At 39.4% G+C, this 14,440-nt stretch overlaps 1 protein-coding gene and 1 non-coding gene across 3 annotated transcripts in view; both read right to left on the bottom strand.

Annotated features, from left to right (window-relative positions):
- The window catches only part of FHIP1A (FHF complex subunit HOOK interacting protein 1A), a 381,881-nt gene that overhangs the window by 295,780 nt on the left and 71,661 nt on the right, over positions 1 to 14,440 (bottom strand). The window lies entirely within an intron of this gene.
- On the bottom strand, positions 12,972 to 13,075 carry LOC145528029 (U6 spliceosomal RNA). The gene has a single exon (XR_014070108.1). It is a non-coding gene; the product is annotated as a U6 spliceosomal RNA (small nuclear RNA).

Genomic DNA, 14,440 nt, shown 5'->3' with positions numbered 1-14,440 from the left:
GAGATCAAACCTGTGTCTCCTCCATTGCAGGCAGATTCTTTACCACTGAGCCACCAGCGAAGCCTGGCTATTTTATACCAACTTTTATAATAAAAAAATGAATAAACAAGATCCTACTATATGACACAGAGAATTACATTCAATGAAATGTGATAAGCCATAATGGAAAAGAATATAAAAAAGAATATATGTGTGTGTGTGTATATATGTCTATATATATAACTGAATCACTCGACTGTACAGCATAAATTAATACATTATAAATCAACTATATGTCAATTAAATTTTAAAAAAGAGTTGGTTTTTACATATAAAACATCCAACACAGAGTCAAGAAAAATGAAGAAATAGAAGAACATGTTCCAAATGAAAGTACAAGATACAATTTTAGGGGAAAAAATCCTTAATGAAATGGAGATAAGTGATTTACCCGATAGTTTTTTTAATTGTTCATAAAGATGCTCACAGTATGTAGGAGAAGAATGTTTGAACACAGTGAGAACTACAGCAAAGAAATGGAAGAATATAAGAAAGTACCAAACAGAAGTTGATGAGCTGGAATACAATAACTGCACTGAAAATACACCAGAGGCACTCAACAGTCAATTAGATGAGGCAAAGAAAGAGATCGACAGGTCAGCAGAACTCATCCAATCACAGCAGAAAAAAATTTTTAAATGAAGGTAGCTTAATATACTTGTGGGATAACATCAAGCAGACCAACATTCACATTATAGAGATCCCAGAAGACAAAAAGAGGCAGAAAAACTTATTTGAATTAATAATGACCAAAAACTTCCCTACCCTGGGGGAAGGAAACAGACATCCAGATTCAAGAAGCCCATAGAGCTGCAAATAAGATGAACCCAAAGAGACCTACACTAAGATATATAACTACAATGTCAAAAGTTGAAGACAAGGAGACAATCTTAAAAGCAGCAATAGGAAAACTTATTACACTCAAGGGAACCCCTGTAAGACTATCAGACTTCTCAGTAAACACTTTATAGGCCAGAAGAAGTGGCATAATATATTCAAAATGCTGAAAAGAAAGAAATTTTGAATCAAGAATACTCCAGCCAACCAGATTATCATTCAGAGTCAAAAGAGAGATAAACTTTTCCAGACAGAAAAAATTTTAAAGATCATAACCACTAGGCCAGCCTTATAAGAAATGATAATAGGATTTCTTCAAGCTGAACTGAATGAGAACCTTTATGTTTGACAAAAAAATAACAAAGTATAAATCTCACTAAGGTGAATACATATTAAGAGAAAAATTCAGAATAATTTAATATTGTAAAGGTGGTGGAAATTAGTATGAAAATTAAAAGTCAGAAGTAGTAAAAATAATTATAGCTACAATAATTAGTTAAGCGACAAACAAGCTAACAAGATGTAAATTATGACATTAAAAAAATGTGGGCACTACAGAAAATCAGACATGAAAGAGACGAAAATAAAAAGGAACAAGAGAACTACAAAAGCATCAGAAAACAATTATAAAAATGGAAATAAGTACACTCAGTTCAGTCACTCAGTCATGTCTGACTCTTTGTGACCCCATGGACTGCAGCACGCCAGGCCTCCCATCACCAACTCCTGGAGTTTACTCAAACGCATGCGCATTCAGTTGGTGATGCCATCCAGCCATCTCACCCTCTGTCATCCCCTTCTCCTCCCACCTTCAATCTTTCCCAGCATCAGAGTCTTTTCAAATGAGTCAGTTCTTCGTATCAGCTGGCCAAAGTATTGGAGCTTCAACTTCAACATCAATCCTCCCAATGAACACCCAGGACTGATTTCCTTTAGGATTGACTGGTTGGATCTCCTTGCAGTCCAAGGGACTCTCAAGAGTCTTCTCCAACACCATAGCTCAAAAGCATCAATTATTCAGCGCTCAGCTTTATGTTCCAACTTTCACATCCATACATTGGAACAACCATATCTTTGACTAGACAGACCTTTGTTGACCAAGTAATGTCTGCTTTTTAATATGCTATCTAGGATGGTCATAACTTTCCTTCCAAGGAGCAAGCATCTGTTAATTTCATGGCTGTAGTCACCATCTGCAGTGATTTTGGAGCCCAAAAAAATAAAGGCTCTCACTGTTTCCACTGTTTTCCCATCTATTTGCCATGAAGTGATGGGACTGGATGCCATTGTCCTAGTTTTCTGAATATTGAGTTTTAAGCCTACTTTTTCACTCTCGTCTTTCACCTTCATCAAGACGCTCTTTAGTTCTTCTTTGCTTTCTACCGTAAGGGCGCTGTCATCTGCATATCTGAGGTTACTGATATTTCTCCTGGCAATCTTGATTCCAGCTTGTGCTTCATCCAGCCTAGCATTTTTTATGATATACTCTGCATATAAGTTAAATAAGCAGGGTGACAATATACAGCCTTGATGTACTCCTTTTCCTATTTGGAACCAGTCTGTTGTTCCATGTCCAGTTTAACTGTTGTTTCTTGACCTGCATACAGATTTCTCAGGAGGCAGGTCAGGTGTTCTGGTATTCCCATCTCTTTAAGAATTTTCCAGTCTGTTGTGAGCCACACAGTCAAAGGCTTTGGCACAGTCAATAAAGCAGATGTTTTTCTGAAATTGTCTTGCTTTTTCAATGATCCAACGGATGTTGACAATTTGATCTCTGATTCCTCTGCCTTTTCTAAATCCAGCTTGAACATCTGGAAGTTCTCAGTTCACATACTGTTCAAGTGTGGCTTGGAGAATTTTGAGCATTACTTTGCTAGCATGAGAGATGAGTGCAATTCTGCAGTAGTTTGAACATTCTTTGGCATTGCCTTTCTTTCGGGTTGGAATGAAAACTAACATTTTCCAGTCCCGTGGGCATGGCTGAGTTTTCCAAATTTGCTGGCTTATTGAGTACAGCACTTTCACAGCATCATCTTAGGATCTGAAATAGCTCAACTGGAATTCCATCACCTCCACTAGCTTTATTCATAGTGATGCTTCCTAAGGCTCACTTGACTTCACATTCCAGGATGTCTGGCTCTAGGTGAGTAATCACACCATCATGGTCATGTGGGTCATGAAGATCTTTTTTGTATAGTTCTTTTGTGTATTCTTGCTACCTCTTCTTAATATCATCTGCTTCTGTTAACTCCATACCATTTCTGTCCTTTATTGTGCCCATCTTTGCATGAAATGTTCCCTTGGTATCTGTAATTTTCTTAAAGATGTCTCTAGTGAAAGAAGAGGTGGCAAGAATACATAGAAGAACTGTACAAAAAAGATCTTCATGACCCAGATAATCACGATGGTGTGATCACTCACCTAGAGCCAGACATGCTGGAGTGTGAAGTGAAGTAGGCCTTAGAAAGCATCACTATGAACAAAGTTAGTGGAGGTGATGGAATTCCAGTTGAGCTATTTCAAATCTTGAAAGATGATGCTGTGAAAGTACTGTACTCAATATGCCAGCAAATCTGGAAAACTCAGCAGTGGCCATAGGACTGGAAAAGGTCAGTTTTCATCCCAAGCCCAAAGAAAGGCAATGCCAAACAATGCTCAAACTACCACACAATTGCAATCATCTCAAACGCTAGTAAAGTAATGCTCAAAATTCTCCAGGCCAGGATTCAGCAATATGTGAACCACGAACTTCCAGATGTTCAAGCTGGTTTTAGAAAAGGCAGAGGAACCAGAGATCAAATGGCCAACATCCACTGGATCATCGAACAAGCAAGAGAGTTCCAGAAAAACATCTATTTCCGCTTTATTGACTAGGCCAAAGCCTTTGACTGTGTGGATCACAACAGACTGGAAAATTCTGAAAGAGATGGGAATACAAGAACACCTTACCTGCCTCTTGAGAAACCTGTATGCAGGTCAGGAAGCAACAGTTAGAACTGGACATGGAACAACAGACTGGTTCCAAATTGGAAAAGGAGTACGTCAAGGCTGTATATTGTCACCCCACTTATTTAACTTACATGCAGAGTACATCATGAGAAATGCTGGGCTGGATGAAGCACAAGCTGGAATCAAGATTGCTGGGAGAAATATCAATAACCTCAGATATGCAAATGACACCACCCTTATGGCAGAAAGTGAAGAAGAACTAGAAAGCCTCTTGATGAAAGTAAGAGAAGAGAGTGAAAAAGTTGGCTTAAAGCTCAACATTCAGAAAACTAAGATCATGGCATCTGGTCCCATCACTTCATGGGAAATAGATGGGGAAACAGTGGAAACAGTGGCTGACTTTATTTTTGGGGGCTCCAAAATCACTGCAGATGGTGACTGCAGCCATGAAATTAAAAGACTCTTACTCCTTGGAAGGAAAGTTATGACCAACCTAGATAGCATATTAAAAAGCAGAGGCATTACTTTATGAACAAAGGTCCATCTAGTCAAGGCTATGGTTTTTCCAGTAATCATGTATGGATGTGAGAGTTGGACTGTGAAGAAAGCCGAGTGCTGAAGAAGTGATGCTTTTGAGCTATGGTGTTGGAGAAGACTTTTGAGAGTCCCTTGGACTGAAAAGAGATCCAACCAGTCCATCCTAAAGGAGATCAGCCATGGGTGTTCATTGGAAGGACTGATGCTGAACCTGAAACTCCAGTACTTTGGCCACCTCATGCGAAGAGTTGACTCACTGGAAAAGACTCTGATGCTGGGAAGGATTGGGGGCAGGAGGAGAAGGGGATGACAGAGGATGAGATGGCTGGATGGCATCACCGACTCGATGGACATGAGTTTGGTAAACTCTGGGAGTTGGTGATGGACAGGGAGGCCTGGCGTGCTGCGATTTATGGGGTCACAAAGAGTCGAACACGACTGAGCGACTGAACTGAACTGAACTGAGTCTTTCTCATTCTATTGTTTTCCTCTATTTCTTTGCACTGATCACTGAGGAAGGCTTTCTTATCTCTCCTTGCTATGCTTTGGAACTCTGCATTCAAATGTTATATCTTTCCTTTCCTCCTTTGCCTTTCACTTCTTTTCTCAGCTATTTCTAAAGCCTCCTCAGACAACCATTTTGCCTCTTTGCATTTCTTTTTGGGGGGATGGTCTTGATCACTGCCTCCTGTACAATGTCTCAAATCTCCATCCATAGTTCTTCAGGCACTCTGTCTACCAGATCTAACCCCTTGAATCTTTTTTGTCACTTCCACTGCATAATCATAAGTCATTTGATTTAGGTCTTACCTGAATGGTCTAGTGGCTTTTCCTATCTTTCTTCAATTTAAGTTTGAATTTGGCCATAAGGCATTCATGATCTGAACCACAATCAGCTCCCTGTCTATACAGCTGACTGTATAGATTTCTCCATCTTTTGCTGCAAAGAATATAATCAACCTGATTTCAGTACTGACCATCTGATGATGTCCATGTGTAGAGTTGTCTCTTGTGTTGTTGGAAGAGGGTGTTTGCTATGACCATTCTCTTGGTAAAACTCTGTTCGCCTTTGCCTGGGTTCCTTTTGTGCTCCAAGGCCAAATTTGCCTGTTACTCCAGGTGTCTTTTGACTTCCTACTTTTGCATTCCACTATAATGAAAAGGATATCTTTTTTGGGTGTTAGTTCTAGAAGGTCTTGTAGGTCTTCATAGAACTGTTCAACTTCAGCTTCTTCAGCATTACTGGTTGGGGCATAGACTTGGATTATTGTGATATTGAATGGTTTGCCTTGGAAATGAACAGAGATCATCTGTCTTTTTTGAGACTGCACCCACGTACTGCATTTTGGGCTCTTTTGTTGACTATGAGGGCTATTCCGTTTCTTCTAAGGGATTCTTGCCCACAGTAGTAGATATAATGGTCATCTGAGTTAAATTCACCTATTACAGTCCATTTTAGTTCACTGATTCCTCAAATGTTGATGTTCACTCTTGCTATTTCCTGTTTGACCACTTATAGTTTACTTTGATTCATGGACCTAATATTCCAGGTTCCTATGCAGCATTGTTTTTTACAGCACCGAACTCTACTTCCATCACCAGTCACATCCACAAGTGGGTTTCGTTTTTGCTTTGGCTCCATCTCTTCATTCTTTCTGGAGTTATTTCTCCACTCTTCTCCAGTAGCATATTGGACATGTACCAACCATGGGAGTTCATCTTTGAGTGTTCTACCTTTTTGCTTTTTTATACTGTTCATGGGGTTCTCAAGGCAAGAATGCTGAAGTGGTTTGCCATTCCCTTCTCCAGTGGACCACGTTTTGTCAGAACTCTCCACCATGACCCATCTGTCTTGAGTGGCCCAACATGGCATGGCTCATAGTTTCATTGAACTAGACAAGGCTGTGGTCCATGTGATCAGTTTAATTAGTTTTCTGTGATTGTGGTTTTCATTCTGTCTGCCCTCTGATGGATAAAGATAAGAAACTTATGGAAGCTTCCTGATGGGAGAGACTGACTGTAGGGGAAACTGGGTTTTCTTCTGACGGTGGGGCCATGCTCAGTAAATCTTTAATCCAATTTTCTATTGATGGGCAGGGTTGTGTTCCCTCCCTGTTGTTTGACCTGAGACCAAACTATGGTGGAGGTGATGAAGATAATGGAGACCTCCTTCAAAAGGTCCCCTGCATGCACTGCCGCACTCAGTGCCCCCGACCCTGCAGCAGGCTGACCCATGCCTTCGCCAGAGACTTCTGGACACCCACAGACACATCTGGCTCTGTCTCTTGTGGGGTCACTGCTCCTTCCTCCTGGGTCCTGGGGCACACAAGGTTTTGTTTGTGCCCTCCAAGAGTCTGTTTCCCAGTCCTGTGTAAGTTCTGGCAGCTCTATGGTGGCGTTAATGGTGACCTCCTCCAAGAAGGCTTATGCCACACCCAGGTCTGCTGCACCAAGAGCCCCTGCGGCAGGTCACTGCTGACCCGTACCTTCACAGGAGACACTCAAAGACAGGTCTGGCTCAGTTTCTGTGAGGTCTCTGTGTCCTGGTGCATACAAGGTTTTGTTTGAGCCCTCCAAGCATCTCTGACGGGTACGGAGTTTGAGTCTAAACGCGATTTTGCCCCTCCTACCATCTTTCTGGGGCTTCTCCTTTGTCCTTGGACATGGGGTATCCTTTTTTGGTGGGATCCAACTGTCTTCTGTCGATGGTTGTTCAGCAGCAAGTTGTAATTTTGGAGTTCTTGCAGGACAAGATGGGCACATGTCCTTCTACTCTGCCATCTTGATTACAGTAGTCTGGCATTAATCCCAGGATCTGGCTTCACCTGCCAGGGGGAGTGAGCAACAGCCCCAGATTCTTTGGGACCCTGACTGCATGCCAGTGAGCTAGCACTAGTCCCAGGGTCCCCAGAGCTCTCCTACCAGGCACCTCATGACCAGGCCCCACTAAACAGAGCCAGCAGCATCTCTTCAGGAAGGTTCTGGCAACAAACTGGACTAGGGGCCAATCAAGCCTATCAGATCACTCACATAATAAGCCCACCACAACTGAAGGACCCACACAGCCCTCCTAGGGGGAATTCCCAGAGCATATACCTTGGGTGATGAGAGAGGAGAGCACTGCTGGGGAGTATAGGGTGTCTCCTACAGAGGGCCACTTCTCCAAAGTAGAGAAACATAAGTAACTTACCAAATACTAAAAATGCCAATGGCAACTCAGACAAAGTGAATCAGCATATGAATACGTTTCAGACGAAGGAACTCTGGAAGAGAAACTAAGTAAAGACAAGCAACCTATCCAAGAAAGAGTTCAGAGTAATGATCATAAAGATGGTCAAATACCTGGAAGAAGAATGGATGCACAGAGCAAGAAGATAATTTTTTTTTTTTAGGGTTTTTTTTTTTGGTTTGGTTACACCATGTGGCCCATGGGATTTTAGTTCCCCAACAAGGGATTAAACCCAGGCCCTCAGTAACAAGAACACAGAATCCTAATCACTGGATTACCAGGGAATTTCCAGGAGATAGTTTTTTTTTTTTTATAAGAGTCAGAAAATATAAAGAACAACCAAACAGACATGAACAATACCATAACTAAAATAGAAAAATTCACCAGAAGGATTCAACAGTAGACTAAAATACACAGAAGAATGAATCAGCAAGCTGCAAGGCAGAATAGTGAAAATCATTGTTGTGGATCAGAAAAAAAGAATGAAAAGAAATGAGAACAGTTTAAGAGACCCCTGGGGCAACATCAAGCAAAATAATATTCACATTATAGGGGTCCAAGAAAGAGAAAGGGGTCAAGAACATATCTGAAGACAAAATAGCTGAAAACTTTCATGACATGGGAAAGGAAATAGTCATCCAAATCCAGGAAGCACAGATTGTCCCATTCAGGATTAATCCAAAAAGAACACACCAAGACACATTGTAATTAAAATGAGAAAAAGAGAGAATGTTAAAAGCAGCAAGGGAAAAGAAGCAAACAGTATAAAAGAGAACTCCCATGAAACTCAGTTTATTTTTTAGCAGAAATTCTGCAGACCAGAAGGGAGTGGCACCATCTATTTAAAGTGATGAAAGGGAAAAACTTACAACCAAGAATACTCTGCCAGCAAGGCTCTGATTCAGACCTGATGAAGAGATTAAAAACTTTATAGCCATCAAAATCTAGAAGACTTCAGCACCACCAAACCAGCTTTACAACAAATGTTCAAGGAACTTCTCTAGGCAAAAAAAAAAAAAGGCCACAACTAGAAACAAGAAACTACAAAATGGAAAAGTTCACCTGTAAAGCAAACATACAGTAAAGGTAGGAAATCATCCAGGCACAAAGCCAGTAGGAAAATTAAAAGACAAAATGGTAAAATCATCTGTATCCACAAGCAATTAAGGGATACATAAAACAATTAGATGTAAAATATGACATCAGAAACAGTAATCATGAGGGAGTAGAGTGAAAATGCAGGGCTTTTAAATTCATTTGAAATTAAAAATCAGCAACTTAAAACATTCAATATATGTATACGTATGTGTATATATATATATATTTATATATACACATACACATGACAATCATCTCTCTCTCTCAGAGAGAGACTGCTGCACAAAAACCTCATGGTAACAGCAAACCAAAAATCTAAAATAGATACACACACAAAAAAGAACAAGGAAATGTGTCCTTTATAATTAGGGTCAAACATGGCACTAACAGTAATCAAATTACAAGTGGAGAGTTAATGTCTATCCTTCTGAAACTATTCCCAAAAGTTGCAGAGGAAGGAACATTTCCAAACTCATCCTATGAGGTCTCCATCACCCTGATATCAAAATCAGACAAGGATGCCACAGGGAAAGAAAATTATAGGCCAATACCCCTGATGAACATCAGTGCACACATTCTCAACAAAACATTGGCAAACCAAATTCAACACCATTATCAAGTGGGATTTATTCAAGGAATTAAAGGATGGTTCAACACTCACAAAATCAATGTGATATGCCACATTAGCACAATGAAGAATAAAAATCATATAATCATCGATAGATGCAGAAAAGGCATTGTCAGAATTCAATATCTAATGATTAAAAAACTCAACAAAGTGGATTTAGAGGAAACCATAGCTCAATATAATAAAGGTCATGAATAACAAGCCCACAGCTAACATTATACTTAATAACAAAAAGCTAAAGTTTTCCCCTAAGATCAGGAATAAGATAAGATACGTATGTGTGTGTGTATATATATATATATATATATTTATATATACACATACACATGACAATCATCTCTCTCCCTCAGAGAGAGACTGCTGCAGGAATAAGATCAGGAATAAGGTAAGGATACTCATTCTCACCACTTTTATTCTAGTACTGGAAGTTCTAGCCAGAGCACTTAGGCAAGAAAAATAAAAGGTATACAAATTGGAAAGGAAGAAGTAAAAAGTAAAACTGTCATGATCTGCAGATGACATGATCACATACATATAATATATACACTTAGCAGGTATATATGCTAAGTCACCTCAGTCGTGTCCGACCTTTTGCAACCCTCTCCACTGTAACCCACCAGGCTTCTCTGTCCATAAGATTCTCCAGGCAAGAATACTGGAGTGGGTAGCCATGCCCTTTTCCAGGGATCTTCTCCACTCAGGGATAAAACCCATATCTCTTATGTCTCCTGCATTGACAGGTGGTTTCTTTACCACTAATGCCACCTGGGAAACCTATACACATATACATATATAAATCCTAAAAACTTTATCACTAAACTGTTAGAATAAAAACAGTAAAGTTGTGGGATATAAAATCAATATGCAAAAACTGTTCATTTCTATATACTAATGATGAACTATCAGAGAAATTAAGAAAATAATTCCATTTACAACTGAATCAAAAAGAGTAAAACACCTAGGAATAAATTAACTCAGGATGTAAAAGACATACACACTGGACGTTATAAGATATTGGTGAAAGAAATTGAAGACATAAACAAATGTAAAGATACTCTGCGCTCATGGATTGGAAGAATTCATATCATTAAAATGTCCGCACTACCAAAGCAATCTACAGATTCAATGCAATCCCTATCAAAATTCCAGTGGCATTTTTCAGAGAAATAGAACAAATAATCCTAAAATTCAAAGGAAACCATAAATGACCCTGGGCAGTCAAAGCAGTCTTGAGGAAGAACAGAAAAGCTGGAGGATCACGCTTTCTGATTTCAAAATATGTTACAGAGCTATAGCAATCAAAACAATACAGTATTATTATAAAAACAGACACACATGTCAATGGAACAGAACAGATACTGCAGAGAAATACACACACCCACACATATGCGTGCTTGCATGCTAAGTCGCTTCAGTAGTGTCCAGCTTTTTCCAACTCTATGGACAACAGCCTGCCAGGATCCTCTGCCCATGGGATTCTCCAGGCAAGAATAATGGAGTGGGTTGCCATGCCCACCTAAAGGGATTGAGTCTGCATCTCTTATGAGACATAAGAGATTGGCAGGTGGGTTCTTTACCATTGGTGCCACCTGGGAAGCCCACACATACATACGTCTTCAGTTGTATACAATGTGAAGAGGACAGTCTCTTCAAGAAACGGTGCTGGGAAAACCAGACAGCCACATGCAAAAGAATGAAACTGGACTACTTTATACCATACCTGGAAATAGATCAAGCAAAAAATGGATCAAAGACTTGAATGTAAGACCTGAAACCATTAAACTTCCAGGAGAAAACACAGACAGTAAGCTTGTTGACATCAGTTTTGCCAATAATTTTGTAGATTTGACCCCAAAAGCAAAAATAAGCACTTGGGACTACATCAAACTAAAAAACTTCAAAAAAAATACAAATAACTAAAGAACTTCTACACAGCAAAAGAAGGTATCAACAAAATCAAAAGGTAGCCTATAAATGGGAGAAAATAGTTGCAAATCGTTTATCTGAGAAGGGGCTAATACCCAAAATACATAAAGAACTCTTACAACTCAATACCTAATAAAAAGAAACAACTCTATTAATAAAAAAATAGGCAAAGGATCTGAATAGACATTTTTCCAAAGATGACTCTCTCATGGCCAACAGGTGTATGAAAAAGTGCTCAACATCACTAATTAGAGAAATACAAATTAAAAACACGGTAAGATATCACTGTGCTAGAATGACTATCAAAAAGAAATAAGTGTTGGAGAGGATGTGGAGAAAAGGGAACGCTTGTGCACGATTGGTGGGAATGTTAAATTGGTTTATCCAATACAGAAAACAATATGGAGCATTCTCAGAAAATTAAAAATTATTTTTAATTAAAATTATTAAAATTCCAACAATTCCACTTCCAGATATTTATCCAAAGAAAATGAAAACAGTAATTCAAAAAGATATATGCCCCCCCTATCCCGTGAAATGTCAGCTCCATTTTCCCAGAAGTCTTGTGTTTACAATAAGTCAGTGCTTTCTGTCCATGTGAAAGTTGTCAACTCTCTTGATTTTTGTGTATGTATTCAATTCAAAGTATCTAAACCTATGAAATAATCTGCTCTTCCCTTGTCCCTTCCCCTCTGACTGTAAAAGTCTCCCATTTTGTTCAGTTCCTTGGAGCTCCTTTCTATTTGCTATTTGGGATGTTGCTTGATTCATGATATGTTGAATAAAGCCAATAAGATCTTTAAAAATTAAAAAAAGTATCTAAACCTGTAGTCTAATCTGTATGTGCTGTCTTAACTGTTAATTGTGTTACTGACGATTTTATCTTGCTTGAAGATTGATTCATTTTTCAATCTGATACAAGTAATTTTTTTTCCTTAAAAAATAAGACATCCAATTCCATGTTCATTGCAGCTTTCCTACAATAGTCAAGACATGGAAATAGCCTAAATGTCCATCAATGGATGAATGAATAAAGAAAATGGTATATATATACAGTGGGGTATTATTCAGCTGTAAAAGATGAAATTTTGCTATTTGCAGCAACATTAATGTACCTTATGGGCATTATGCTAAGTGATATCAAGAAAGATAAATGCTGTGTGATTCTTATTTATGTGTGGAATATATAAAACAAAACCAAAAAAAAAAAAAAACTGAACTCAAAGTTACAGAGAAAAGATTGGGAGTTACTAGAGGTGAGGGTTGGAGGTGGGAGAAATGAGTGAAAGGGGTCAAAAGGTACAGATTCCCGCTTCTAAATAAATACATAATGTGTATTTTTAATTGAATTAAAGTTGACTTATAATCTTGTGTTAGTTTCTGGTGCACAGCAAAGTGATTCAGTTACACACACACATTCTTTTCCATACTCTTTTCAGTTACACACACACATTCTTTTTCATACTCTTTTCCAATATGGTTTGTCACAGGCTATTGAATACAGTTCCCTGTGCTATACATAGTAGGACCTTGTTGTTTTATCCATCCTACATTAATAGTTTGCATCTGTTAATCCCAAATTCCCAACCCATTCCTCCCCCACCCCCACTTAGCAACCACAATTCTGTTCTCTATCTGTGAGCCTGTTTCTGTTCCATAAAGTTCATCTGTGTCCTATTTTAGATTCCATATATAAGTGATATCACATGGTATGTCTTTCTCTTTTTGAAAAATGTGGGACACTTCACAAATTTGTGTGTCATCCTTGCACAGAGGTCACGCTGATCTCTATATTGTTCCAATTTTAGTATATATGCTGCTGAAGCAAGCACCAGTCTTTTGTTTAAACATATTCTTCAACCTTTCATGACATCTAAAGGGCTGTTGTTTTCTCCTCTCTTCACAGGAGCTACCCATTATAACCGGTAATAACCTTTTTCTTAAAAATAGAGGAAAACTAGCAGTTTCCAAGTCATCTATCCCTCTTGTTTTTAAATTTGTCTACTGTTACAGCCCTAAGAATGCTTGCCATTTATCTTTTAGATTTCTCACAAACTGCATTCTCTTTAGCCCTACTACATACATTTTACACTGGATGTTTTATCCTCAGTTCTAGGCAACCAAAAGACGTGGTAAACTCTTAGATACTTAGAAAACCTACTGCCAGTTTCAAGAACTTTCTCTGAGTAGGCAGAGAGAGATTGTAATTAAGCTGCTATGTGGAGTTTTTAAAAAGAAAAATTTCAACAGAAAATTATAGCCGCAGTGAACTCTTGATTATTCATAGAATGAAATTGCACGAATAATTGAAATCCACCGTTTATTCTAATAAAATCTGCCTCGCTCTTAGTCCATTCAGGTTGCTGCAACAAAATAACCATAGACTGAGGGGCTTAAACGGAGAAGGCAATGGCACCCCACTCCAGTCCTCTTGCCTGGACAATCCCATGGACGGAGGAGCCTGGTGGGCTGCAGTCCATGGGGTTGCTAAGAGTTGGACACGACTGAGCGACTTCACTTTCACTTTTCACTTTCCTGCATTGGAGAAGGAAATGGCAACCCACTCCAATGTTCTTGCCTGGAGAATCCCAGGGATGGGGGAGCCTGGTGGGCTGCTGTCTATGGGGTCGCACAGAGTCGACACGACTGAGGCGACTTAGCAGCAGCAGCAGCAGCAGAGGGGCTTAAAACAACAGAAATCTATTTCTCACGGTTCTGGAGGCTGTAAATTTGAGATCAAGGTGGAATAGTAGGGTGAGGGCCTGCCTCTGGGTTGCAGACTCATCATCACATCTTCTCGAGGTGGAGGAGGCAAGAGAGCGCTCCATTCTAGGGGCGCGGGGTTGGGGGCGGGGAGTGAGGTTCCACCATCATGACGTCATGATGCAATCAGCTCTCAAAGGCTCCACTCCTAACAGCATCACGCTAGGAATTAGGTTTCAACATAAGAATTTTGGAGGGACAAATTCAGACCTTCTGTGCCATCAGCTCTTATTTCCTACTTTAATTCCCTCTCTTGTAATTCAGAACTCTGCTCATCCAGATTTTGGAAAGGTGACAGGACAGTAAAATCCACTGTTGTAGTTAGAAAAAGGATTATTGTTCACAAATCAAATGCATACGTATGAATGATTATGGGAATGCACATTAGAACCCAGCCACATACCCAAATATGTGTGTCCTGGGAATTATTCAGT

The sequence above is a fragment of the Giraffa tippelskirchi genome, chromosome 11 (genome assembly GCF_054371585.1).
Source record: "Giraffa tippelskirchi isolate mGirTip1 chromosome 11, T2T-mGirTip1v1.2.pri, whole genome shotgun sequence".
NCBI lineage: Eukaryota > Metazoa > Chordata > Mammalia > Artiodactyla > Giraffidae > Giraffa > Giraffa tippelskirchi.
Note: the sequence above shows the minus strand (reverse complement) of the source record. Positions and strands in the feature narration are given on the sequence as shown.